The sequence below is a fragment of the Eptesicus fuscus genome, chromosome 7 (genome assembly GCF_027574615.1).
Source record: "Eptesicus fuscus isolate TK198812 chromosome 7, DD_ASM_mEF_20220401, whole genome shotgun sequence".
Lineage (NCBI taxonomy): Eukaryota > Metazoa > Chordata > Mammalia > Chiroptera > Vespertilionidae > Eptesicus > Eptesicus fuscus.
This window is the reverse complement of record NC_072479.1, coordinates 27,835,926-27,862,627: the sequence shown is the minus strand read 5'-3', so window position 1 is coordinate 27,862,627 and position 26,702 is coordinate 27,835,926.

The following is a 26,702-nucleotide window of genomic DNA, read 5'->3' as shown; positions in this document are numbered from 1 at the left end:
TACCAGTCCCTGTAATATTAACCCATCAAATATTTCATTCTTCAGTTGACATATTAATCTTACAATTTCATAATTTAAATGATTTTGCCACCAAATAAATCCTGATTCAAACAGTTCCTTACTATAAATAGTGTTGTAGCTTTTTTATCTGGATATTTAACTTATTTTTAAATTCTTTTTTAAATTAATTTTTTTCTTTGCTTAATCCCTTCACCTTTCTCAGCCAGTCCCCAATTCCCTCCCCTCTGACAGCTGTCAACCTTTTCTCTGTATCCATGAGTCTGTCTCCACGCTGTCTGTTCGTTTATTTTGTTCATTAGATTCCACACAAAAGTTAAATCCTACACCATTTGTCTTCTCTGACTGGATTATTACCCAAGTGTTTATAGTCAATTAATGTTTGACAAAGGAGAAAAAAAAACATACAGTGGGTTAATGACAGTCTTTTCAATCAATGGTGTTGCAGAAATGGACAGGTACGTGCAAAAAGTACTAGACCAATCTTTTTACACCATACACAAGCATAAACTCAAAATGGACTAAAGACTTAAATGTTAGACTCAAAACCATAAAAATCCTAGAAGAAAACACAGGTGGTAATATCTTGGACATTTCTTGTAGCAATATTTTGTTTCTAATGTAGCACATCAGGCAAGTGAAACAAAATAAAAAATAAACAAATGGGACTATGTCAAACTAAAAAGTTTTTGCACTGCAAAGGAAACCATCAACAAATGAAAAGACAAGCCATTGAATAGGAAAACATATTTTCCTGTATACCTGAAAAGGACTTAATATTCAAAATTCATCAGGAACTTATAACACTCAAGACCAAAAAAACAAATAATTCATTTAAGAAATGGGCAAAGGACTAAATAGACACTTCTCCATAAAGGACATACAGATAGGCAATAGACATATGAAAAGATGCTCAATGTTACTAATCATCAGAGAGATGCAAATTAAAACCACAATGAGATATTACTTCACACCTGTCAGAATTGCTATCATCAATAAATCAACAAACAACAATTGATGACAAGTATATGGAGAAAAAGGAACTCTTGTGACTACTGGTGGCAATGTGGATTGGTGCAGCCACTATGGAAAGCAGTATGGAATTACTTCAAAAAGTTAAAAATGGCAGTGCCTTTTGACCCAGTGATTCCACTTCTGTGAATGTATCAGAAGCAACCTGAAACACTAATTCAAAAGAATAGCCCTAACCGGTTTGGCTCAGTGGATGGAGTGTAGGCCTGCAGACTGAAGGGTCCCAGGTTCGATTCCTGTCAAGGGCATGTACCTTGGTTGTGGGCACATCCCCAGTAGGGGGTGTGCACGAGGCAGCTGATCAATGATTCTCTCTCATTGATGTTTCTAACTCTCTATCCCTCTCCCTTCCTCTCTGTAAAAAAATCAATAAAATATATTTAAAAAAAAGAAAAAAAACAAAAGAACATACACACATCTATGCTCATTGAAGCATTATTTACAATAGCCAAGATCTGGCAGAAGCTCAAGTGCCCATCAGTAGATGACTGAATAAAAAAGCTGTGGTACACAATGGAATACTACTCAGCCTCAGCCGTGGCAGGCGGTGGGGGGGGGGGAAGGGGGGGAAAAGGGGGAGGGGATGGAAATCTTATATTTTGTGACAGCATGTATAGACCTGTGGATATTTACTTTAAATGTTTATTTAAAAAGTCATCAATATGAGGCAAATGTTAAAAAGAAGTAAAATATATATAAGTTTTATAGAAAATAATTTAGGTTAAATTGGTTATTTATTTACCAGAAAAGCTTCAATTGTTATTCTTGAAAATAACAATGTAATTGTTATTACTGCAGTATTGGATACTACAATATTGGATTCACAAAATAATATGTGTATTTTTACAGTTAGCCACATCCCTGTTACATCTTACTCTTTCTTTTTGTTTCTGTTCTTTTTGTTCACTTGTTTTGCTCTTTAGATTCCACATATGAGTGAAATTATATGGTATTTGTCTTTCTCTGTCTGACATTTCACCTGGCATAAAAAACAATAAAATATTGCCATTTGTGACAACATGGATGGACCTGAGGCCATTATGCTAGAGAAAATAAGTCAGACAGAGAAAGACAAATACCATATAATTTCACTCATATGTAGAATTTAACAAGTAAAATAAATGAACAAACAAAACAGAAACAAACTCATAGATACAGAGAACAGATTGATGGCCATCTGATTGGGGAATGGGTGAAAATCATGAAAGGAATTAAGAAGTATAAATTGTCAGTTATAAAAATAGTCACAGGGATGTAAAGTACAGCAAAGAGAATATAGTCAATAAACAATAACATTGTAATAACTATGGTGTCAGAGGGTGATCACTTCATAAGCTATATAAATGTATAGTCATTATGTTGTACACCTGAAATGAATATAATATGGCATATCAACTGTAATTGCAAAATAAACCAATCTATAATAATAAAAGGGTAATATGCTAATTAGACCAGATGTCTTCCAGACTTCCTTCCTGACAAAGCCAGGGCTGGAGGGAAGCCAGTTGGGGTCCTGGGTGCCTGCGAGGGGCTTGAGGGAAGCCAGCTGGGGTTCCAGATGCCTGCAGGCAGCCAGAGGAGGGAAGCAACCTGGGACTCGGGTGCCGGAGGGAAGCTGGTGCCAAAGGGAAGCCAGTGCCGGCAGCTGAGGGAAGGCCTACTCTTGCATGAATTTCTGTGCATCGGGCCTCTATAGTTCATAAATAAATGAATACAATTAACCTATTATTTTCATTATTAAGAGTAATTTCATGAGAAGTTTTATTCAAACTAGTTTCTATAATAATGGAAAACCTCAGGTATTATTCTATTACTAAAGAATTATTCTCTACCTTGAATAGCTTGTATTATATGCTATTACTGCATCTTCCCCTGAAAAGACCTTTTTGCTTTTCAACCAATTAATGTTTCATTTTCAAGATAATTCTAATTAGAATTTTAGTAAAATAGAGGGCAGCTACCTGCCATTTGACACATGCTAATGGAAAAAACACCTGCCCAAATTTCATTTAGTGTCAGTTAATAGGCTCTTTTTCTGCACTTTTAAAAATGACTGTGTTTAGAAAATCATTTCCCAGGAGATGCATTTTTTGTACTTAAAGTAACAGTGTATGTGATACATAAACTGTAATGTATGATGGCTACTAAGAGATGAAAATATTTACAATAGAACAATTATACTATAATAAAAAAAAAGTTAAAATTATTTTGTCACTTATTTGTCTTCCAGTCCCCGTTTTCATGGTCCTTCATCATTTCTCTCCTTTTCTAAATTTTAATACTGGGATACGAATCCCATAATGTTGCATTTTCAAAGTAACTTATTACTTTGTTCCTTCCTTGCTATTAGTTGTGAAATTGTCCCAAATGATTTGAGCCCATGCTATGGGAAAAACTTTGATGCGACTAGCTGGAAGTTCCCATTTAGTTGGAACCGTTGAGGAGCTTGTGATTGAGTGCCAGTGGGACGGGTTCTGGCACTGCCATATATTGTCTGCATTTTGTGCGTTGTTTCATTTAGGCTTGCCTTGCCATCACACTGAGAGAATGGCCAGAAGGCAGAGATTATATATGAGATGCTTTTTGTACTCGCACTGTTTCTAGCACAGTTTTAGGTGACATATGAAGTACTCAATCCTCCTTCACTTCCTCGGCTTGATCAATAATCTCTCTATAGCTAATCCTCCTAGTACTTTTCCTATAAGTGTTTGAACATATGGAAATATAGGTATCATAAAATAAAAATTATATATATATTTAAGCAATACACACATATGTATATATACATAATTCTATAACTTTTTGCTGTTTTTAACCTTATGTAGTAATACATGTGAATATAGACAAATTCTGTTTTTCACTATATTTCTGAAAAAATAAATGCAATAAAGTGACCTATAGAAGGAATATAAAGGGAAAGAAAAAGACAATAAAGTCTCATGGAATAAAAGGTACAATATAAGAAGCTGTACTGGTAAAGAGACACTGGATTTAGCAATGTCATCTTGCTTTCTATTATTTATTTTCTTTTCTTTTATTTATTTTTTATTTTCTAATTTTATTAGATTGATTGGGAGTTTTGAGGCACCATTTACTTTTACTTGAGAAATTTAAAATTTATACAAATATTTATTTTTATTTTTCTGAGAGTTGCCATTAAATTATTATTATTTTAATTCTTTATTGTTTAAAGTATTACATATAGTATTACATATGTCTCCTTTTTCCCCCATTGGCCACCCCCATCTCCCAGCACATGCCCCCACCCCCCCTACTGTCTGTGTCCATTGGTTATGCTTATATGCACGCAGACAAGTCCTTTGGTTGATCTTTTACCTTCCCTTCCTACCCCCGCCTTCCCTCTGAAGTTGGACAGCCTGTTCAATGTTTCTCTGTCTCTGGCTCTATTTTTGTTCATCAGTTTATATTGTTCACTATATTCCACAAATGAGTGAGATCATGTGTACTTATCTTTCTCTGACTGGCTTATTTTGCTTATCATAATATTCTCCAGGTCCATCCATGATGTTGCAAAAGGTAAGAGTTCCTTCTTTTTTACAGCAGAGTAGTATTCCATTGAATAGATGCACTTAAACTTATAAAATTTTAGATAGATTTTTCATGAACAGTCAATGTTAATCAATATATGGACAATTTCCACAGAAGACAAGAACCTCCCTGCAGCCTGCTCCCTATTGCTCCCTAATGCCTGCCACTCATTCCCATGTTGCAATCACCTATAACTTTTGTTAATTTTTACAATATAATGTCACTGAAATTGCTTTAACATATGCCAGTGATTCACTACTTTTACTGCTCCTCCCCACTATTCCTTTGTGGAATGTATATTATTTATAATCAATAAACTCAAATGTGATTTTTTTATAATTAGATTCATTTTTTTTTTATCTCAAGGCACCAATTCTAAGCAAAGTAAGAAATAATTCTATCACCTCCAGGCAAACTTTGTCAAATAAAATTTTGTTTTTTGTTTTTTTCATCTTCTTCTTTTCTGATTTAAGTATTAATAAACAGGCCTAGCAGAATAGTTAGTGGATGAGAGGGAGTGGGGAATAGAGACTACATACTTTTAAATATTTTTGGCATATTCTATATAATAAAGATGTAATATGCAAATGGTCATTATTCCGTGAAGCTTAATGATCAGATCACGGATCAGCAGGAGGGTGGGGCAGTGAGCTACAAGCAGGCAGTGGAGAGCTACAAGAGGGGGCAGGGCAGCAAGCTATGAGGGGGGGGGGCAGGGGGAGTTACAGGAGGGCAAGGCAGCAGGTGGAGAGCTACTGGAGGGTGGCAGAGAGCTACTGGCGAGCTACTGGTGCACAGATTCGCGCTCAGGGCTACTAGTAGAATTATAAGATAGTACCTAAAATTTTGTATTAAATTGAAAACTACTGAATGAAAATTTGTTGTTGTTAAAATAATGATAACTACTGAAATGGAAGTGTGTTGTTATTTTTTCATTCACTTGTCAACTATAAAGTAGAAAGGTATTGTATATTCAATTTTTTCTTTACTAAGATACATATTTCATCCTTCAGCAATTCATTAAAATGAGTATCTGCTACATTTAGTATTACTTTGTAAGACATGGTTGCTACCTTCAATACGCTTAGTCTTTAGTTAGTGAGATAATATAAGGCTCTGAAAAATTAATAAACAAGGGCTTAAGAATAGTTAAGAACACTAATGAAAAACACACATATGAACATAGATAACTTACTGTCACACTGTTAGTTACACCGAGGACAAGTCCATCCCCCTTATAGAGAACTAGAGTCCCTATGCAATAAATTTGTGCAGGGGCCTTGGCCCCAGCCCCCGCCTCCCCCCCTGCCGCCGCTGCCACCGGGGGCCTTTGCTGCCTCTGCCTCGGCCCCTGGAAGGAAAGACATTGGAAAGGATGTCTGGTCTAATTAGCATATTACGCTTTTATTATTATAGATAAGAGTGTTGGAAGCAAAATCTAAGCTGTACTTGAAATAAAACACTGGAGGACAGGAAGTCTTTCTATATGGATGAGTTGACATAGCAAATGTAAAGACATAGAAAATAGCTCAGAGACAGAACATTTTCATAATTTCCCTTAAAAAATTATTTTTTTAAAGTGATACCATTCTAAATCTAGGTATAGCAAACTATGCGTAGCTCTCCTTTGAGATATACGGTGTCAACTTGATTGCTCCAGTCAAGATAAATCACAGTGTGTGCTTTAAAACCATCTATTTAGGTAGAAAAAAAAATGCAGTACAATAAAAGCTGCACTTAGTTTGGGGTGGTGCTGGTGAGAGAGGGGTGTGGCAGAGATGTGATTCAGTCTAAATTCTAGGGCAAATCAAAGGGACTCCTGCCACTCTACCAAATGACTAAACTTAATGAGAATGTGTGTGCATGCAGCTTCAAAGGCTTCAGGGACCTTTTAAGTTTGTCTTCTGCACTAAATTTAATGGAATCAGCCTCTTAAGTCCCCAAATGGGAAACCTCTTACTGAATTTCATAAATCAAACAATACTTTTGAAAATAATGTTTCTAACTCAAACTATGTGTTGTCAAGCAGCTTAACTAATCATAAAATCTCAGAGAAAAGAAACAAAAATTACAAAATTAAATGCCTTTTATATGCCATTAAGAAGACAAGCAACACACCTCATGGGGATAAAAAACATTGGTAGGGAAAGGAGACAAATGCTGATGTGAACTTAAATACTAAAGTACAGGTCACCTAAAGGACCATGCTTACTGACGTAGGAATGGGATGGAGAGCACTCTTGTTATAACAACACATTAAAACATTTATTTTAAGTTTAAGAGAGATGAAGGAGCCAAAAAATACAACAAAAGTGGCATTAGCTATTTTACTAGTTGTTTTAAGTACTTAAGTTTACATAAAAAGTATTTAATAAATAGTTTAGTAGCTGAGAAGAAAAATCTCTGAGATAGCATTATATAACCTAAAATAAAAGTAAAGTCTCCATAAAGATGAAAGTGAGATATAGCATCCCATTAGGATTATTCTTAGTAGTCCTACCCAACAGGAAGTTATTTTAAAGCCAAATTGTAGTTTTGTATTGTGAGAACTCCATTATAATTCTTATAGATTTACTGGAGGTCTGGTGCACGAAATTCGTGCACGAGTGCAGTCCCTAGGCCTGGCCAGTGATCAAAGTGCGAGTGTCTAGCGTGGAAGGGCAGATCCCAGCTGACCTCTGGGCCCTTGGCAGCACCTGGGCCCCCAGACCCCTGTGCACCCCCCTCTGCTGAGACATCGGGCCCCACTAAGCTCCCTCAGCACCTGGAATCTGGGCGGCAGCCCCACCCCCCGCCACTGTGGCTGGTCACCATCTGCAGGGCAATTGGTGGGGTTATAGGACCCCACTCACACCTGCCTTGGCCTGGCACTGCCCATTCACCTGCTCCACCATCCCACTGTGGTCCTGCTTTTGCTGGGGCCCATCAGGGTGGGCAATACCTCCACTGCCGCCTACTGCCAGTCACCAACACCCACCATGTTCCGCGCCACTCCCTAGTGGTCAGCACAAGTCATAGTGAGCGGTTGAACTCCCAGTTGAACTAACTCCCAGTCGAGGGGACGATTTGCATATTAGTCTTTTATTATATAGGATTGTTTGCCATTTTTTCTTTCGATTAGCCCTTTAAATTTAATATTTCATATATTTTGTACAACAAGCAATGGGAAAATAGGAAAGTTAGTATAAATAGATCAGTTTTTGCATTTGCTTATCCTAGTTAAGAAAGGTAAATCTCTAAATTGAAACTAATATAATGTTGGTTAAAAATAAATAATTATCAAATTTTAATGTTATTTTTTAAATATATTTTATTGATTTTTACTGAGAGGGAGAAACATCGATGAGAGAGAAACATCTATCAGCTGCCTCCTGCACACCCTACTGGGGATGTGCCTGCAACCAAGGTACATGCCCTTGACCAGAATCGAACCTGGGACCCTTCAATCCTCAGGCTGATGCTCTATCCACTGAGCCAAACCAGTTAGGGCTCAAATTTTAGTTCTTAATGTAATCAGTTTTTGTTTTTAGGAGTAGAGCTGCATTTAACCTTTGAAGCAGTGTTTAGTATCTCTGTACTGGCTCTGTATTATCATTGGGGGGTTTATGTCACGGTTGGTATCTTGACTAACCTGAATAATATATGTCATCGAGGCAAATGGGTCTTGTGGTGGACTGAATGATGGCCCCGAAGAGATGCCCGTAACCTGGGAATATTACCTTATATGGGAAATGATGTGATTAAGTTAAAGATTTGGGGGACTTTATCCTGGATTATCAGGTGACACTAAATGCAATCACAAGTATCTTTATGAGAGAGGTCGAGTGAGTTTTGAGACACACACACAGAACAGGAAAAAGCAATGGGATCACGGAAGCAGGGACTGGAGTAACAGAGCCACGTTCAAGGAATGCCAACAGCCACCACAAGGGGGAAGATACCTCTTTCCCAAAGCTTCTGTGGGGATGTGACCTTTTGGCTCCTTGGTTTTAGACTTCTGGACTCCAGAATTGTGAGAAAATAAATTTCTGTTGTTTTAAGCCACCCCATTTAGTAATTTGTTACAGTAGCCACAGGAAACTAACCTAGATTTTTTTTTTTTTGTCTATCTAAACTAACATTCCTTTGTGTCCTGTGTTGTGAATGCAAGTTGCCATCTTCTTGTAGACCAAAGATGAGGCAGAGAGAAGACACTTCATCCCGGCTATGCCAATCATACTAATATCCTTCCCTCCCTCACCCATATAGCCACGGTTGATTAATCAGGATGCAAACAGGCCAAAACTTAGAAAAGTAGAATGCTTCTCTGGGGTTCTTCTCCCCCGCTCTCCCACCCCCTTAATTTCAGACCTTCTAGTGTCATCTTCTAGTGGCAAATGTGGTGGATGTGAGTCTAGGAACTTCTGGTAACCATGTTTTCAGAAATCATGGGTAAGGCTAGGTGGATAGAATGCAGCAGCAAATAGCTACAGTGCCTGGATCAGAAATCCTCAGTACATGATTCTTATGTTGCTCATCTTTCATTCATCTTGGCACCTTCATGACTTAGTTATGTCAGTCATAAAGTAAATAGTTAATAAATATTTGCTGAAAAAGTTATGTATTTATATTAGTTTTATTTTCACTGTGAATTCCAGCTTTTCCTAATTATTTCAGAGCCTTTAAAAAGATCTCAGCATTTTAACAGTAAACATAGATATTCAGGGAGATCCTAAGGGCAACAGTCTGAATTTCTTTTTTCCAGACACTAATTTGTATCAGCATTAATTGGGCAATGCAGGAGTCACTAATCCAAAGTTGGACGTTGGGATAGAATACACTTTGAAAAGGTTCCATAATCTTTAGTATTATTTTCATAAAAGTCTCAAGTAAGTTGATTTCTGGAGAGCAGTAGATAAGAGAAGTAAAATATATCAAGCTAAAGACGAAGGTGACATTTGTTATCAATCTTAGAACTTCTAGTGTTTAGTTTTCCAACACTCTCAAACTTATATATGCTTACCCTTTTGAAATATTAAATTACATTTTATCAAAAATGGAAAAGAGTAACAGTTGGGTGAGTGAGAATTCATATGAAAATGAAGTATGTTTTCTGAACTAAAATAATATGCAGATATTTTTGTTTTATAAATATGGACATTGATTACTAAAACACACAGATAATGTGTTAAATTAAAAATTATGTGGACAGCCTGACATTTCTCACAGATCTTAAATGACTCTAAGTTAATCTACACTTAATAGACATTAGTTCTAACAAGATTCAGAGTTAGACAGTGATATATCTCTTCACCTGACCCATACTACCTCTTAATATACCATTGAGAGGTGAGAGAAGAATTTCGTTACCAAGATATATTTGATTACAAAGGTCTCATCATGTTATTTTAATTTACATTTTCTTATAATAAAAAATTCTATATAAATCCAAATAAAATGTGCTCTATTGAATAAATTATATTTAAGCAAATGATTAAATCACACCAAACTTGAAAGATGGTAAGTTTACACTGACTAGATAATTTTATTTCTAAGATCTATGTTTTTCCAAGCTTTCCATTATTGACATAGAGCAGATTGTTTTATAGATTTGATGAATGATATTTTGGATTAGGGAATACTTTTCCTTCTTCCAGTAACAGTTAACTTTATAAACTCTGGCATTATCTTACTTACTAGCAGAGAATGTCTTAAAAAACAAAGCAACCTTAACAACAAAACAAAAAACAACAAAAAGCTTCCAACATTATGATCAGTACATAATATTATAGGAAAGAGAATTATAGGTATAATTTTCAACTTCTCATTTAGACTTCTTATTGGAAGCGTATAGATATTATCAAAACATTAAATCAATATGAGTAATGTTTTCTATTTTAATTAACATACATTAATTAATTACACATACTAGGATACACATATCTGATATTTGCTATAAAGGAAGAATAAAAAGAAGAGAATTGTGAGAAATACCAGCAAGAGATATATTAGAAAACAAACACATTCCTAACTATATCTCCTATTAATACAAAGAAAAGGAAGGAAAACTTGTTATCTTCCATAATAGTGATTATTATTATTAAAAAATTGAGTTTTATTAAATATTTACTATATAAAGTAATACACGACTATGTGCCAGGAGAATGGTTGGCAGAAAAGTAAAATATGGTAGCACATTCTTTCAATAGAATCCTACCTGAAACAGTACACTACAATGATTTTGTGCACTTAAGTTCATAAATATTTTTGTAATGAACATTATGATTATTTATTGATTGCATATAATGTAGTGAACTTGGGGAATGATAAACCTAAATAAGCCCCTTTAGTACAGTATTAAACCTAATGGTAAATGGTAGCCACAATCTCTAATATCATCTTTAGAAAATCTATCTCTAGTTTTATTACAAAATCCCATAAATTCCTGTACACATCATGAACTTATTTTGTGCATAATGCTATATCATGTTCAGCATGCTTCCCAAATTGTTTTAAATTCCATGGGATGGAGATATATATATATATATATATATATATATATATATATATATATCTCAGATTTAGCAAACTGGATGATGCTAGTTATAGTTTTAGCTTTCATCTTTTTAAATTGATATTGTTTGATATTTCATTTCACTTTTAAGCATTGTTTGCTCTGTTTTGAAGCAGCATTCTTTTGCTTTGTGTTCATGGTAGAACATGTTTTTCTCTGAGTGATTTAAAATTTTGTGCTAATTCTTTCTCCAGTATGTTTAGTTATGTATTTATTTCTTTCAATGGGTGTGATGGTACCTCAGGACAATTTACTGTTATTTCCATGTCTGATGTTGAGTCCAATTTCTTCCACTGGTTGTGAAGAAGTGACAAACCTTCTCCTAAGTAAGATCATGCCTGATTTTGCTTTTGAAGTAGATCTGGAATAATCACTGTTTTCCGCAGTGATTTCATTTCCAGTGAAAATGCAATGAAAATCAATACTCCAGAGAGTTTTAGAAAGGGAAGCAGCTCTTAACTTCCTCAACTGTGGGGCTGAGTCACCACAGTAGATGAACACTGTCAGGTCTACTGAGCCATGACGATTGCCTTTTGTGGACATTTAAACTGAAGCATGCATGTTTGCTTTGGTTAAAAAATGCTTTTAAAATGTTCTTATATTTCAAGATTTTACTTCAGTAAGTGTGGTTCAAAATTGAGAATTTTACAGGACTCGATAATTTTGCTCATATATTCACATATTGCAAATTTAATGTTGTAATTAAAAAAGCCTTGCATTTCAAATATTTTAGTCTTAAGCATTGCTAAATGGGGGGAACCCTGGTCCAGGGTTGCGGGCTCGATCCCCAGGAGGAGGCATGCAGGAGGCGGCCAATCAATGATTCTCTCTCATAATTGATGTTTCTCTCCCTCCCCCTCTGAAATGAATAAAAATATATTTTAAAATATATAGGCAGTACAGCACTTTGCTTTAAGAAATACAAATTCATTCTATACATTTGATAAAATGTCAAAGTAAATTTTTTTTGAGATTTTTAAATTGACTTTTTACAGTGAGAGGAAGGGAGAGGGAGATAGAGAAATATTGATGTGTGAGTTAAAAATCCATTGGCTGCCTCCTGCACACCATCCACTGGGGCTCAAACCTTCAACCTGGGCACGTGCCTTGACCGGGAATCAAATTGTTAACCTTTCAGTGCACCAGACAATGTCCAACCACCTAACTGAGCCAACTGGCCAAGATGCAAGTAACTGTTATTTTTAAACCATAGAAAGTTTCTGGCATTTTAAGAAGATTAATTTTCTAATTATATATGAAAAGCAGTAATGTTTGTACAAGAAGCTTTATTAAACAGGTATGAAAAGACACATATATATGAGTAAATTAATCTAGAAGTGAATGGTATTAGGACTAAAGAAAATGAGGACAGAAATTTTTATAGTTATCAAACAGTTGTTAGGATTCTGCAATCATATAAAAAAGGCTACTATTTGTGGCTTTGCAAGTGAAGTTAAATGTTACTTTTGATGCATTTGCAAAATAATATAATTGTTCATTTGTATATGTAATATAGAACTATGGAACAACATTTGTTTCTTTACATTTGAAGTTTTATAAAGTCAAATTTAATTTCTAGATTTTTCAGAGAGATGACAACTACTTCTAAGAGTGTAGTATTTAATTAGAAAAAAGGGATTTTTGAAACAAAAGAATTAAAGATTACTCTTCCCTCTATATTTTGGCAAATTCCTTTTAAGATAAGTGGGAGTTATGTATGCACATTAAGGGAAGATGATAAACTAAGCTTGAATTTCAAATATTTTCTCAAAGCACTTTATGAAAGCTTAACTAGAGTGGCTACATGCTTTTCACCCACACTTAGGTGCAAACACTTCCAAGGGGACCACACTTACTTCAAAAACCTAAAATCACAGAAGCATGTCACACTAACCAAGTTCAATAAAAGCCAACCACAAATGGGATGCAAAGTATGTTTTCAATCTTTCTGTAATCACTTCTGAATGGGAAAGAGACCCACCTGGGGCTGAAAATGTATTACCAGTCATTTTAGTAATGCGATTATTTGAAAAAATATATAACTACTGAAAAACGCCATTGACACAAAATACCAACTAAATATATAAATACACATGCACATACAGTATAATTATATATATAAATATAAGTCGAATCCAAATTTTCAAGTACATGGACAGAAAAATATTGTGTAAATATAAGGGAAGAGATAAACACTCTTTATCTCTTTCAAGCAGCATCATTGTTGCTTGATTCACTTAGAATAATTGATAATTATTTACATATTATTCATGCATGGAAAACCTTATAATCAGGGGTAATAGAGAAGTGACCTTCAAGTTTATGGCAAATTTAGTTCTCTAGCTAAAATCTCTATCACCTTGAAAGGGTAGATGACATTTCAATATTCCCTAAGTGGTGCTATAAAATTTTTCTTCTTTCATCTTTCTTCCTAACTTCCAGAATTTTTTTTTTTGTTATATTTAAAGCTATAGATGTACTTAATGTCCTTGTGGAACTCATCTTTTCCCATAGAAAAAGGTGAAAAATACTGTGGGCATCTTGCAAAAGATCAAGAATGACAGAGTGTTACCACCTTCCTTATTCACATTTGCAGGGAAGTTTGAAATCAATTAGCCTGAAACAATTTATTAAATGTCTATTAATGCCTTCTATTGTTCTGATCACTGAAGGCAATACAAAAAATAGCTTATAATACGTAGTTTCTGCCATATACTATTCGTTTGTTGCAAATGAATATACATGAAATAAAGACTAATAAAGGATTTAGCTAGGTCATAAAAATGATAAAGGCAACAAGTGTTTGACAATTAGGGAGATGAATGTGAGATTTAGTAGTCAAGAAATAATTTGTGGCCCCGCTAGTGTGGCTCCAGTGTTGAAAATTGACCTATGAACCAGGAGGTCATGGTTTGATTCCCAGTCGGGGCAAATGTCAAGTTGCAGCCTCTATCCCTAGTGTGGGGTGTGCAGGAGGCAGCCAATCAATGATTCTCTCTCATCATTGATGTTTCTATCTCTATCTCCCTTCCTCTCTGAAATGTATATATACTAGTGGCTTGGTGCATGAAATTTGTGCACAGGAGGGGGTGTCCCTCAGCCCAGCATGCACCCTCTCCATTCTGGGACTCCTCAAAGGATGTACTACTGCCAGTTTACAGGGATCGGGCCTCAACCAGCAGTCAGACATCCCTCTCACAATCTGGGACTGATGGCTCCTAACTGCTCACCTGCCTGCCTGCCTGCCTGCCTGTTTGCCCCTAACCACTCTGCCTGCTAGCCTGCTCGCCCCCAAATACCCCCCATGCTAGTGTACTTGCCCCCAACTGCCCCCATGCTAGTGTGCTCACCCCCAAAGGCCCCCCATGCTAGTGTGCTCACCCCCAAATGCCCCCCTTGCTGGCCTGCTCGCCCTCACCTTCCCTCCCCGCTGGCCTGCTTGCCCCCAATTGCCCCCTTGCTGGCATGCTCACTCCAAACTGCTCCCCCCCGCTATCCTCATCAACTCCAACTGACCCCCACTGATGTCCTGCTTGCCCCCAACTGGGCCCCCTGCTGGTCTGCTTACCCCCAATGGCCCCGCCCCCCACCAGCCTGATCACTCACAACCGCTGTCCCATCCTGGCCTGCTCACCCCCAACTGCCCCCCCCTACTGGCCTGCTTGCCCCCACCTTCCCTCCCTACTGGCCTGCTTGCCCCCAACTGCCCCACTGCTGGCCTGTTCACTCCAAACTGACCTGCTATCCTGATCACCTCCAACTGACCCCCACTGATGTCCTTCTTGCCCCCAACTGGCCCCCCTGCTAGTCTGCTTATCCCCAATGGCCCTGACCCCCACCAGCCTGATCAATCACAACTGCTGTCTCATCCTGGCCTGATCACCCAAAACTGCCTTCCCCTCTTGGCCTCTAACCGCCTCTACCTCGGCCCTGCCACCATGGCTTTGTCCAGAAGAACATCTGGAAGGTCTCCCAGTCTAATTAGCATATTACCCTTTTATTAGTATAGATAGAGGCCTGGTGCATGGGTGGGGGCCAGCTGGTTTGCCCTGAAAGGTGTCCTAGATCAGGGTGGGGGTTCCCTTGGGGTGTGGGGCGGCCTGGGTGAGGGGCTGCGGGCCGTTTTCAGGCTGGTCAAGCCCCCCAGTGGGGACCCTCACTCCATGGGGGTGTGGCCAGCCTGAGTGAGGGGCTGAGGGCTGTTTTCAAGCTGGCCACACCCCCTTCAGGGTGGGGATCCCCACTGGGGTGCATGGCCAGCCTTGGTGAGGGGCTGATGGCTGTTTTCAGGCTGGCCGTGCTTCCCAGTGATCCAGGCTCCCAGCTCCTCCTTTTTTTCTTTTTTCTTTTGTTTCAGTGCCTCCCCTCAAGTGCCTCTGCTCAAGGGCAGGCTGGAAGCAGGTATCTGGGATTTATTTATCTTCTATAATTGAAACTTTGTAGCTTTGAGTGGAGGCCAGGGCTGGCCAGGGCGGGTGGGAAGCTTAGCTTCCTCCATTGCCAGGGGCAACCCAAGCTTCCTGCTCACTCCAGCTCCGTGGCCCCTGCCATTTTTGTTGGGTTAATTTCATACTTGCTCCTGATTGGCTGGTGGGCATGGCTGGTGGGTATAGCGGAGGTATGGTCAATTTGCATGGTTCGCTTTTATTAATGTAGACACACACACACACACACACACACACACACACACACACACACACTAGTGGCCCGGTGCACGAAATTTGTGCACATTAAAAGGGAATTAATTAGAGGAAATAATTTAATATTGCTATTTGCCCTTTCTCTATAATAGAAGTGTCAGAGATGAAATAAAATTAATAAAATGTATATGAAAATCTCCCTCCTGTCAGAGTCTGGGCGCACTGTGGGACCTAGAGTCAAGTCCCTGCCCATCACCCACGTGTGCTTCAAAAATGCAAGAGACCCAGACCCAGCCATCCCCACCCCTGTCAAACCCCTCTGGGTGGGGGGGCACAGCCTCAGGTCCCCCAGCCTGCTGCCAGGTGGGGGGTGCAGACTCAGGTCCCCCATCAAGCTCAGTCTCAGGTCCCCCGGCCCTGGCACTGGGGTGGGGAGTGCGGCCTGAGGTCCCCTGTCAAGCCCTGCCAGGTGGGGGATGCGGCTTGAGGTCCCCCATCCTGGCACTGGGGCGGGGGAGCATGGCCTGAGGTCCATATCGAGCCCCGCTGGGCTGGGGGCATGGCCTGAGGTCCCCCGGCCCAGCATTGAGGTTGGGGGCACGGCATGAGGTTTCCCAGCCTGATGTCAGAGCAGGAGGTGCAGCCTGAGGTCCCCCATCAAGCCCCACCAGACGGGGGCTGTGGTCTGAGGTCCCCTGTCAAGCCCCGCCAGGTGAGGGATGTGGCCTGAGTGAGGTCTCCGTCAAGCCCTACCAGGCAAGGGGCATAGCCTGAGGTCCTCTGGCCCAGCACCAGGGTGGGGGGCATGGCCTGAGGTCTCCCAGCCTGGCACTGGGGCAGGGAGCGTGGCCTGAGGTCCCCCATCAAGCCCTGTGGGGTGGGGGGCATGGCCTGAGGTCCCTTGCCCTGGCCAGGTGCCATGCAGCCTCAGGTCCTTGCTGTTCAGTTGTGACATTACAGCATCCTGGCTAATTTGCATATTCTTCTATTATATATATATATATTTTTTTTTAAGAAATAATTTGTGAATTAGGTAGTTCTCAAATAGGAGAAAACTGAGTAGTGGTTTGAGAAAGGAATGGTATGGCATTAGTGAGTTATCAGCTTTTTGGAAACAAAGCATGTGTTGGGGAGCATCATAGGGTGGGAAATAAGGAGACAGGTAAGAACAGGAATGGTTATGAAAGGGCTTGAAAAAGAGAGGCATTTGAGAGAAAATAGGGAGTCAATGGGAACACATTACATTGTTTAGTAATTTCATCTAGAAGTATAAGAGAAAATATGATTGGACAGTGTAAGGTTGGAAACAGAAAAACATAAAAACAATCATTATTATCTGGATATGATACAATGATATCCTGGCCTCAGTTGGAATTCATGGTAATTGCCAAAGTATGGGAAATACATATTCTTGATTGGCTGCTAAGAAATGCTATGTAGGTATTCTTAAGCAAGATAAATGAGTTTTAAAAACTTTATTTAGATTCAGAAGCATGATGAGATAAATAAATCCATGAGATTATAGGAGACATATTTTTAAAATATCTTAAGAATTTTCAATTATTCTAAGTGATGTACAGGGTACAGTGTCTCAAACTCTAGTTGCAGTGCACTGTTTGATTTGCTGCCTGAGTTGATTACTAGTCACAAGTATAAGTATTGTGATTATTAGTCACAAGAGCAAATTGTTCTTTTGGATAGAGGAGATTTGTATGCTCAAATTTACATTTGAGAATGGAACTCCTGAGATAAGGTGAAAGAAATATTATAGAATAAAAAATACTAATACATCAAAGGCAAAAGGGGAAATAAAAACTAAAATAAGAAGCAGAAAATAAAAGTCAAGAGAGCAGTAAAATTTTTACTTAAGTTTGGAAACTCTGAGCATCCTGAAGGTATGAAGGAGGCACGAAGATAGAGCAGAAAAAGCCCTGACCTAGAACAGACAGCAGGTCTATCAGTGTTTGTGTCCCATCTATCTGGGTGAGCAGGGATAAAAGCAACTGCCCTTCAGAAAACTAAGAAGCCTAAACTAGTTGATTTTAAAAATAGTATTTAATTTTTAATGAATGTGTAAGTTACATATATTATTATTAGTTGATTTCTAATTATCCTGTTTTCATAAAGACTTATCATTTACAAGAAACAGAAATGCATCCAGATTGGTTTGGATCGTAAATTGGAAATAAATGTCCAGGGAAGTAATAGACACATGAAAATCTCAGCAGACACATAACCAAGTCTCATGAAAAAGTGAAATATCACTCCATCACTCAAAATACATCAGGCCTTTCAGTAACCTAAAGCATGCTGCTGACACTCAAACATATCAGAGGGTTGCTAAGCTTGTGACTTAGAGTCTCCCTATCTGCATCTGGGTCTACCTATTTTTCCTTTGCTTCTGATTTAGCAACTAAACTCTTCAAGTCCTTTTCCTAATTGGAGAACTAGAAACTGCTTAATTATATCTACTACTTTCATTATTGTATCAATTTATATTTTGCTAATATCTGCTACTGTGCCTCCCCCTTCTCTCTCCTTTAATACACCCTCCATTTCGTTTGGTATTCTATACTTTAAAAATTCTAAAAAAGAACTGACTGGTTTGGGCAGTCATGATTCACTATAAAGTACCATTGTGGTATTGTAGTAGATCTCACAGATCAATGGGTCAGCTTATGAGTGTCAATCCTTCTTATTTTGGCCAGCGCAGAGAGGCTGTGTCCTACAGAGCGTGAAAACCAAAATGTGCAAACTCTTCAACAGAGGTTTGTGATCATGGCATGAAACATGAGGCTTACTGGAAAACTGCAGTTATAACTGGCAAAAATATCATGTGATCTGTCCAATATAGGCCCTCTTCATTTTATTCTAAATAAAACCATAACAATTACCATGTATTAGACATTTATCAGTTTTCATTGTTTAAAAATTCAAGCATATTAACTATGTTTTCATAGTAATTCATATGCCAGTTTGTTTTATTTATGCTATGCTTGAAATAGAGAAAGATGAAAGTTAGAATCGTTTTCTGAGCTGGTCAAGACAAAAGAGTTGTCATTACACAGAACTGAGATTTGAAGCCCCATTTTCCTGACCCTAAATGCCTACTGTTCTACTTGTCTCAGAATCCCACCACTCTTCCATCCTCTTCTTCCTTATCAAGGGTGTAAAGACCCTAGTAGATGTCATGGATTATATTATCTACTCTAAAGAAATATGGTGATTTTGGTGACAAGAAAGTTACTGAGATTTATGAAGGTCCTTGAGAATAACCAGATATTATTAATCATCTTTGGGCACACTCCAGTGAATGCCTCATAGAGTTTATCCATTATACTGTTTGCTAGCATGCCTATTTTATGGCTAAAATAATAAAACCAGAAAAAAATATCAGAAATCTACATGGTAATCATCTTTAAGATTTGGGGAATTGATGACATTTCTGGATACCAATAGACAATGAAAAGCAGAACATCTGCCCAATTTCAAAGATAGTTAAGGAAAAAGTAGTTAAAGAAAAAAATACAAATCCTATATAATAATAGACAAATATGCAAATTGGCCATACCTCCGACACACCCAGAAGCCACGCCCACAAGTCACGCCCACCATCCAATCAGAGCGAGTATGCAAATTAACCCAAACCAAGATGGCTACAGCCACAGAGAGCAAGGTTCCCTAGGTAACAGAGGAAGCCAAGCTTTCTGCCAGCCGTTGCAGGCCTAAGCCTCCACTCAAGCTACAAAGTTTCAATTATAGAAGGTAAACAAATGGCGGCAGAATAGAGCTTGAGAGAGCAGGCCAGGGTTGCCGCTGGCAACAGGGGAAACAAAGCTTTCCGCACACCCTGGCCGGGCCCACCTGCTTAAGGCAACAAAGTTTCAATTATAACCCAACACAAATGGATTCGGGCCTCGGAGGGAGCCCCAGGCTTGGCTCTGCTCCAGGCTACAAAGTTTCAATTGTAGAAGGAAAATATATTCCAGATACCAGGGCCTCCGCTTGGGTTGACAGGGGGTGTGGCCGGCCTGCAAACCACCACAGGCCCCTCGCTCAGACCGCCCCACACCCCAAGGGAACCCCACCTTGATCAGGGACACCCTTCAGGGCAAACCAGCTGGCCCCCACCCCTGTACCAGGCCTCTATCCTATCTGATAAAAGAGAACTATGTAGATTAATCATCACTGCAACACACAATATAGCTTCCCCCATGTGGTCAAAGATCCTGCCCTCATGTGGACACAAGATGGCCACCACAAGATGGCCAGCAGGAGAGGGCAGTTGGGAGGCACCCGGCCTGCAAGGGAGGGCAGTTGGGAGGCACCCTGCCTGTAAGGGAGGGCAGTTGAGAGGGACCAGGCTTGCAAGGGAGGGCAGTTGAGAGGGACCAAGCCTGCAAGGAAGGGCAGTTGGAGGTGATCAACCCTGCAGGAGAGGGCAGTTAGGGGTGACCAGGCCAGCAGAGGAGGGAAGTTGGGGGCAAACAGGCTGGCATGGGAGTGGTTAGGGGGTGATCAGGCTGGCAGGCAGAAGCAGTTAGGGGCAATCAGGAAGGCAGGCAGGCAAGCAGTTGGGAGCCAGCAGTCCTGGATTATGAGAGGGATGTCCGACTGCCCGTTTAGGCCCGATCCCTGGGACAGTCGGACATCCTTTGAGGGGTCCGAGATTGGAGAGGGTACAGGCTGGGCTGAGGGACAACCCTCCTCCATGCACGAATTTCGTGCACCGGGCCTCTAGTGAAAGATAAAATCAAATACCTAGGAATACATTTAACCAAGGAAGTAAAAGACCTGCAGTCAGAAAGTTATAAGACTCTGCAGAAAGATATTGAAGAAGATACAAATAAATAAAACCATATACTGTGCTCACGGATTAGAATAGGTAACATCATTACAATGTCCATAATGCCCATAGCAATATAAAGATTCAATCCAATTCATATTAAAAAAACATCAGTGGCATTTTTTTAAACAAAACTAGAACAAATAAAATAATTTATATGAAATCACAAAAGACCCCAAATATCCACAGCAAACTGAGAAAGAACAAAGTTTGCATTGTTATGGTACCTGATATCAAACTATACTATAAGACTATAGTTATCAAAACACCAGGTTGTGGGCATAAAAAATATATAGATCAATAGAACACAGAGATAAATCATTCCTATATGTTCAATTAATCTTTGACAAAGAAAGCAAGAACATACAATGGGTAAAGACAATCTATTCAATAAATAGGGTTGAAAGAATTGAACAGATACATGCAAAAAAAAGAGATGTGCTATTTCATTTTTTAGTAGCAAATATGTGTATAGGGCCGTGGTCGGCAAACTGTGGCTCGCGAGCCACATGTGGCTCTTTGGCCCCTTGAGTGTGGCTCTTCCACAAAATACCACGGCCTGGGCGAGTCTATTTTGAAGAAGTGACATTAGAAGAAGTTTAAGTTTAAAATATTTGGGTCTCAAAAAAAATTTCAATCGTTGTACTGTTGATATTTAGCTCTGTTGACTAATGAGTTTGCCGACCAATGGATAGGGCATCTTATTAAAATTTGAGGCATATCTGAAAAAATAAACAAAGAAATAAAATAATAAGGCAGTTTTAATAATGACAACTGTATTAGTTTTATTGGGTTGCTATAACAAAGTACCAAAGACTCGGTCACTTAAACAATAAAATTCTATTTCTTCACAGGTCTGGAAGATAGAAGTCCAAGATTAAAGCTTTAGCAGAGTTGGCTTCTTCTGATCCCTCTCTCCTTGGCTCATAAATGGCTGTGTTCTCTATGTGTCTTCACATGATCTTCCCTCTTTGTGTGTCTAATCTCCTCTTCTTATAAGGGAACCAGTAATATTGGCTTATGTCTAACTGTATACTCATTTACACCTAAATACCTCTTTAAAGGCCCTATATCCATACAGTCACATTTTCAGGTGCTAGACTTTAACATATGAATTTTGGCGATACACATTTAAGCCCATACTGGTAGCAATATAAGGAATTGGCTAACATTATTTCAAGCACTAAGGATAACAATTATAATTTGCTTAACACATCAAACAGCAAGAAGACTGCTATGATGGGAGCATAGCAGAAAGTATGGCAGGTATGAGACTGAATTGGTCACCAAGGGCCGAATCACATATGGCCTTAGAGGGCATGGCAAGGAGTTTTCATTTCACTTTATTTACAATAGAAAGCAAATGTAGGTATAAAAGCAGAATGTAATCTGAATTGAGCGATAATGGGCCCTCTGGCTTCTCTGTGAACAATAAAGCATAGAGCAACAGAAAGAGCAAGCTCTCTTAGAAGTTGCTTCAGTAATTAGTGCAGATAAAAGAAGCTGCTGTGTTGAACTAGGCAGCTGTAAACTTGGTTAGCACTGGTCAGATTACACACTTGAAATTTTTTTGAGGTATAGTCAATGAGGCATAAAATAGAATAAATGTTATGTGATAAGAAAAAGAAAGAATTAAAAATAGTCATTCAGTTTTGCCTCAGCTTTTATATTGGAGACAGAAAAGTCATGCTGGGTTACTACAGAAAACTTAATAAGGATATAAGTGTGTGTAAATTGTACAAAAGTAGATTTAATATCAGTTTAGGAAATTTATTTTAACTAGAATTTTTGAAATGACAATATGTTGTCTTATGGGAAAATTGATATCTGTCATCTGAATTGGGCAAGTTGAGCAAGGTGGGAGATTAGATGACATCTAATTCTTTTCCATTTTAGGGCTATATGATTGAAAGAAATCTTTCTAAGGATAATATCAACAATGATTTACAGGCTTATAAATATAAACATTTATTATGATTTAACCATCACAAACTATTGATATTAGTGCTTTGGGGAACAAATTCTAATGAATAAATACCATCAATGCAATTGGATTTCAGATCAAAATTTTAATTTCTAAAATATATCATGGAAACAGTTTTAATTAAACCATTATTGAGTATGTAAATGTGCATTTCATTTCAGTGTAAGGAAAGTTGCTTTATTTCTCAAAATAATATTGATGGCAAATTACTTGTTGAGAAATCTGAGCTCTATAGGTCACGATCTCACTTTAATTACTATTAAAACTTTTGTCTGGTACTATTAATTAAAGAACCAAGATTAATTGTGGCCCCAGGGTGGAATGTTAGCTTTTTTTTTTTTTAATTTTACTTTTTCCCATTACCATTTATCCCCTCTATGTATGCACTCTTCCACCTTCATCCACACCCCTCCCCACCCTGTAATCACCACATTGTTTTCAATGTCCATGAAGGCGCGCGCGCTCTCTCTCTCTCTCTCTCTCTCCCTCTCTCCCGCTCCTTCCCTCCCTCTCTCTCTTTCCCTCTTTTTCTGATCAGTCACTCTTTTTTTTTAATGGACTTAATATAAGGAAGACATAATGGTAAATGCACTCTTGGTTAGGTAATGATGGAAGGGTGGACCTTTTGCAAACCTTCAATATAATATAACTGATCACACACACTTAGAATATGCAAGACACACTGATTATGCTATATTTGGCGAGTCTCAGAGACCCTGAAATGTTTATCTTTGCTTTGCTTCATTTTTTTCTTTGCTTTTCTTTCTTTTAAAAATAAAACAGGCAATAAAGTCACAAAATGCAAATAAAAACAGCTAGTCTTTCAACAATAGACATAAGTTAACAGTCCATCCAACTTGGCAGACAGAATAAAAGCTCTTCAAATAAACAAAGATCCCAAAACATTGGTTGTCAATATCATCCATTTGTTAATGTCTAGAGAAGTTGAAAAATAAGAACTGGAATTTTCTGATTTCTTCATGGTCCAGTGGTATCTTTTCTTTTTTTTTTCTTTCTTTTTTTTAAAAAAAGTTTATGTTTATTATTGTAAGTATTACAGATGGACTATTTTTTCCCACAGTTGACCACCTCCACCCATTCCCGACCCCTCTCCTGCCTCCCCTGCACTAGTGTTTGTCCATGGGCTATGCATATATGCATATATTTTTTTTGGTTAATCTCTTCCCACCCATCCCAACTCCCTTCCTGCTGAAATATATCCCTCTGTTTCATATTTCAATGTCTCTGGATCTAATTTGTTCATCAGTTTTTTTCATTAGATTCCACATATAAGTGAGGTCATGTGATACTTGTCTTTCTCTGATTAACTTATTTTGCTTAGCATAATACTCTCTAGGTTCCTCCATGAGGTCTAGAAGGAGAAGAGATCTTTCTTTTTTACAGCTGTCTAGCATTCCATTGTGTAAATGTACTGCCATTTTTAATCCATCCATCTACTGAAGGGCACTTGAGCTGTTTCCAGACTTTAGCTACTGTAAATTGCACTTCTATGAACATAGGGGTGCATCCATTCTTTCTGATTGGTGTTTCAGGTTTCTTATGATATATTCCTAGAAGTGGGATCACTGGGTCAAATGGCAGTTCCATTTCTAATATTTTGAGGGAACTCCACACTGTTTTCCATAGCTTTTATACCAGTCTGCACTCCCACCAGCAGTGTACTAGGGTTTCCTTTTCTTCACATCCTCACCAGCACTTGTTTTTTATTGATTTATTGATGACAGCCATTCTGACAGGTGTGGGATGGTACCTCATTGTCATTTTTATTTGCATCTCTCTGATAATTAGTGACATTGAGCATTTTTTCATGTCTCTTGGCCATTTGTTTGTCCTCTTTGGAGAAGTGTCTATTTAGGTCCTTTACCCATTTTTTAATTGAGTTGTTTAGTTGTATGAGTACATTATATATTTTAGAAATTAACCTTTTATCAAATGTATCATTGCAAATAGGTTTTCCCATACAGTGGGTTATCTTTTCATTTTGATGCTGGTTTATTTTGCTGTACAGAGGTTGTTTGGTTTGATGTAGTCCTGTTTATCTTTTTCCTATGTTTGTCTTGCCCTAGGTATTGTATTAGTGAATATTCTGATGTCTGATATTTTGCTGCCTACATTTTCTTCTAGAATTTTAATGACTTGACTGCTTACATTGAAGTCTTTTATTCATTTTTAGTTTATTCTTCTGTATGGTGTAAGTTGGTGGTCTAGCTTTATTTTTTTGCATGTATCTGTCCAATTTTCCCTACACCACTTATTGAATAGACTGTCTTTACTCCATTGCATGCTCTTGCCTCTTTTGTCAAATATTAATTGAGCATAATGGCTTGGGTTGATTTTTGGGTTCTCTGTTCAGTTTAATTGATCTATATGCCTGTTCTTGTTGCCAGTACCAGGCTGTTTTGAGTACAGTGGCTTTGTAATATAGCTTGCTATCTGGTATTGTGATCCCTTCAACTTTGTTCTTCTTTCTCAGGATTGCTGTGGCTATTTGGGGTCTTCTTTTGTTTCCATATGAATTTTTGGAGAGTTTATTCTACATCTGTGAAATATGATATTGGTATTTTATCAGGGATTGCATTAAATCTATAGATTGCTTTGTGTAGTATGGACATTTTAATGATGTTAATTCTGCCAATCCATGAACACAGTATATTCTTCCACTTATTTATATTTTCTTCTATCTCTTTTTTCGTAGTCCTGTAGTTTTCTGAGTACAGGTCTTTTACCTCCTTTGTTAAATTTATTCCTAAATTATTGTAATTTTTTGTTGCAATGGTAAATGGGATTGTTTTTATTTTTTAGCATAGGTATCTGGGGCTTTAGAGATCTGATACAGCCTCGTTCCTGTTGGGGAAGGTGCTCCTAGACTGCAGGAGAGGTAGATGTATTCCACCCCTTTTTTCCCAGTACTGGCTGGCTCAACTCACAGGGCATGCTGGTCAGCTTCTCCACAATGCAGACACAAAGCCCAGCCCGCGCTGACCTGTCTCCCTCATGTAAGCCTTCCCAGTGCATGCCATTGGGCGGCGTCCAAAAATCCAAAACATATAAAGAAAAAAATAAGCACAAAACCTACTGTGAAGGCAGCTTCAGTCTCTCTCTGGAGGTGTGGGGCACTCTTCCCCTTCCCTGCTCCACAGTTCAGATGCTTTCGGGGGCTCTGCAGAATGTCTTTCTGGACAGCAGAAGGCCCCTTTAGGTGACTGTTGGGTGAAGCCCACAGGCCCCTTGCTGTTCTGGGCCACACACCATGGCACAGCCTTCCCAGCAGTCAGAGTCTGGAGTGAATCTCTCCTGCCAGGGATGCGGATATTGGTTGCGTTCTTTGCTGGGAAGGTATGGACCCCACTTCCACCTCCCAGGCAGACTGTTCCCTTGAATCCCTCCGCCCCACACAGGCTCTCCTGCCCCTATCCACTGCTCAGGGTTTGAGAGGCCTGCCTTTGGATGCCAGGCCACACTCCTAAGGGGAGGGAGCTCTGCAGCCACTATCCCTCAGGTCTCTCAGCTGAGCACTGGCTCTAGGGGGCTCCTCCTTTCCCTGACTCCCCTCTCTTACCAGTCTCTACATTTGTTTCTTTAGTGCTCCTTGGACAAAATATGTCCAATCAGCGATACTTCTCTTTTTTTTTTTTCAAAATGACTGCACAGCATTTTAGCTGTAAGTTCCGTCTATGATTGGGAGCAAGGGCCCTCAGTCTCTTGTTACAGTGCAGCCACCTTTGCTTCTCCTAGAGTTTTATTAGTACTTGAGATTTAAGTGTGGATGGCACTGCTTGGAGCAACAATAACAAAACCATGTATTACGAGCACAGTGAAGTCTCTTTATCGCACATAATAGAAATATAGGGTATCCTATAGATAACATCAGGGAGTATTTGAACAATTAATTTTTCTCTGAGGCATAAAAATAGAAACCAAAATGCCAATTTTGACTGCCTTTTAGGATTGCATTCTATTTGCCTCATCAGAAGGTCCCTGTTTAGCCAACCCCTTACCCAGTGTGGCATCCAACTTAATGATGTTCCCTTATTTTGGCTTTTCCTCCTCTATTTTGCT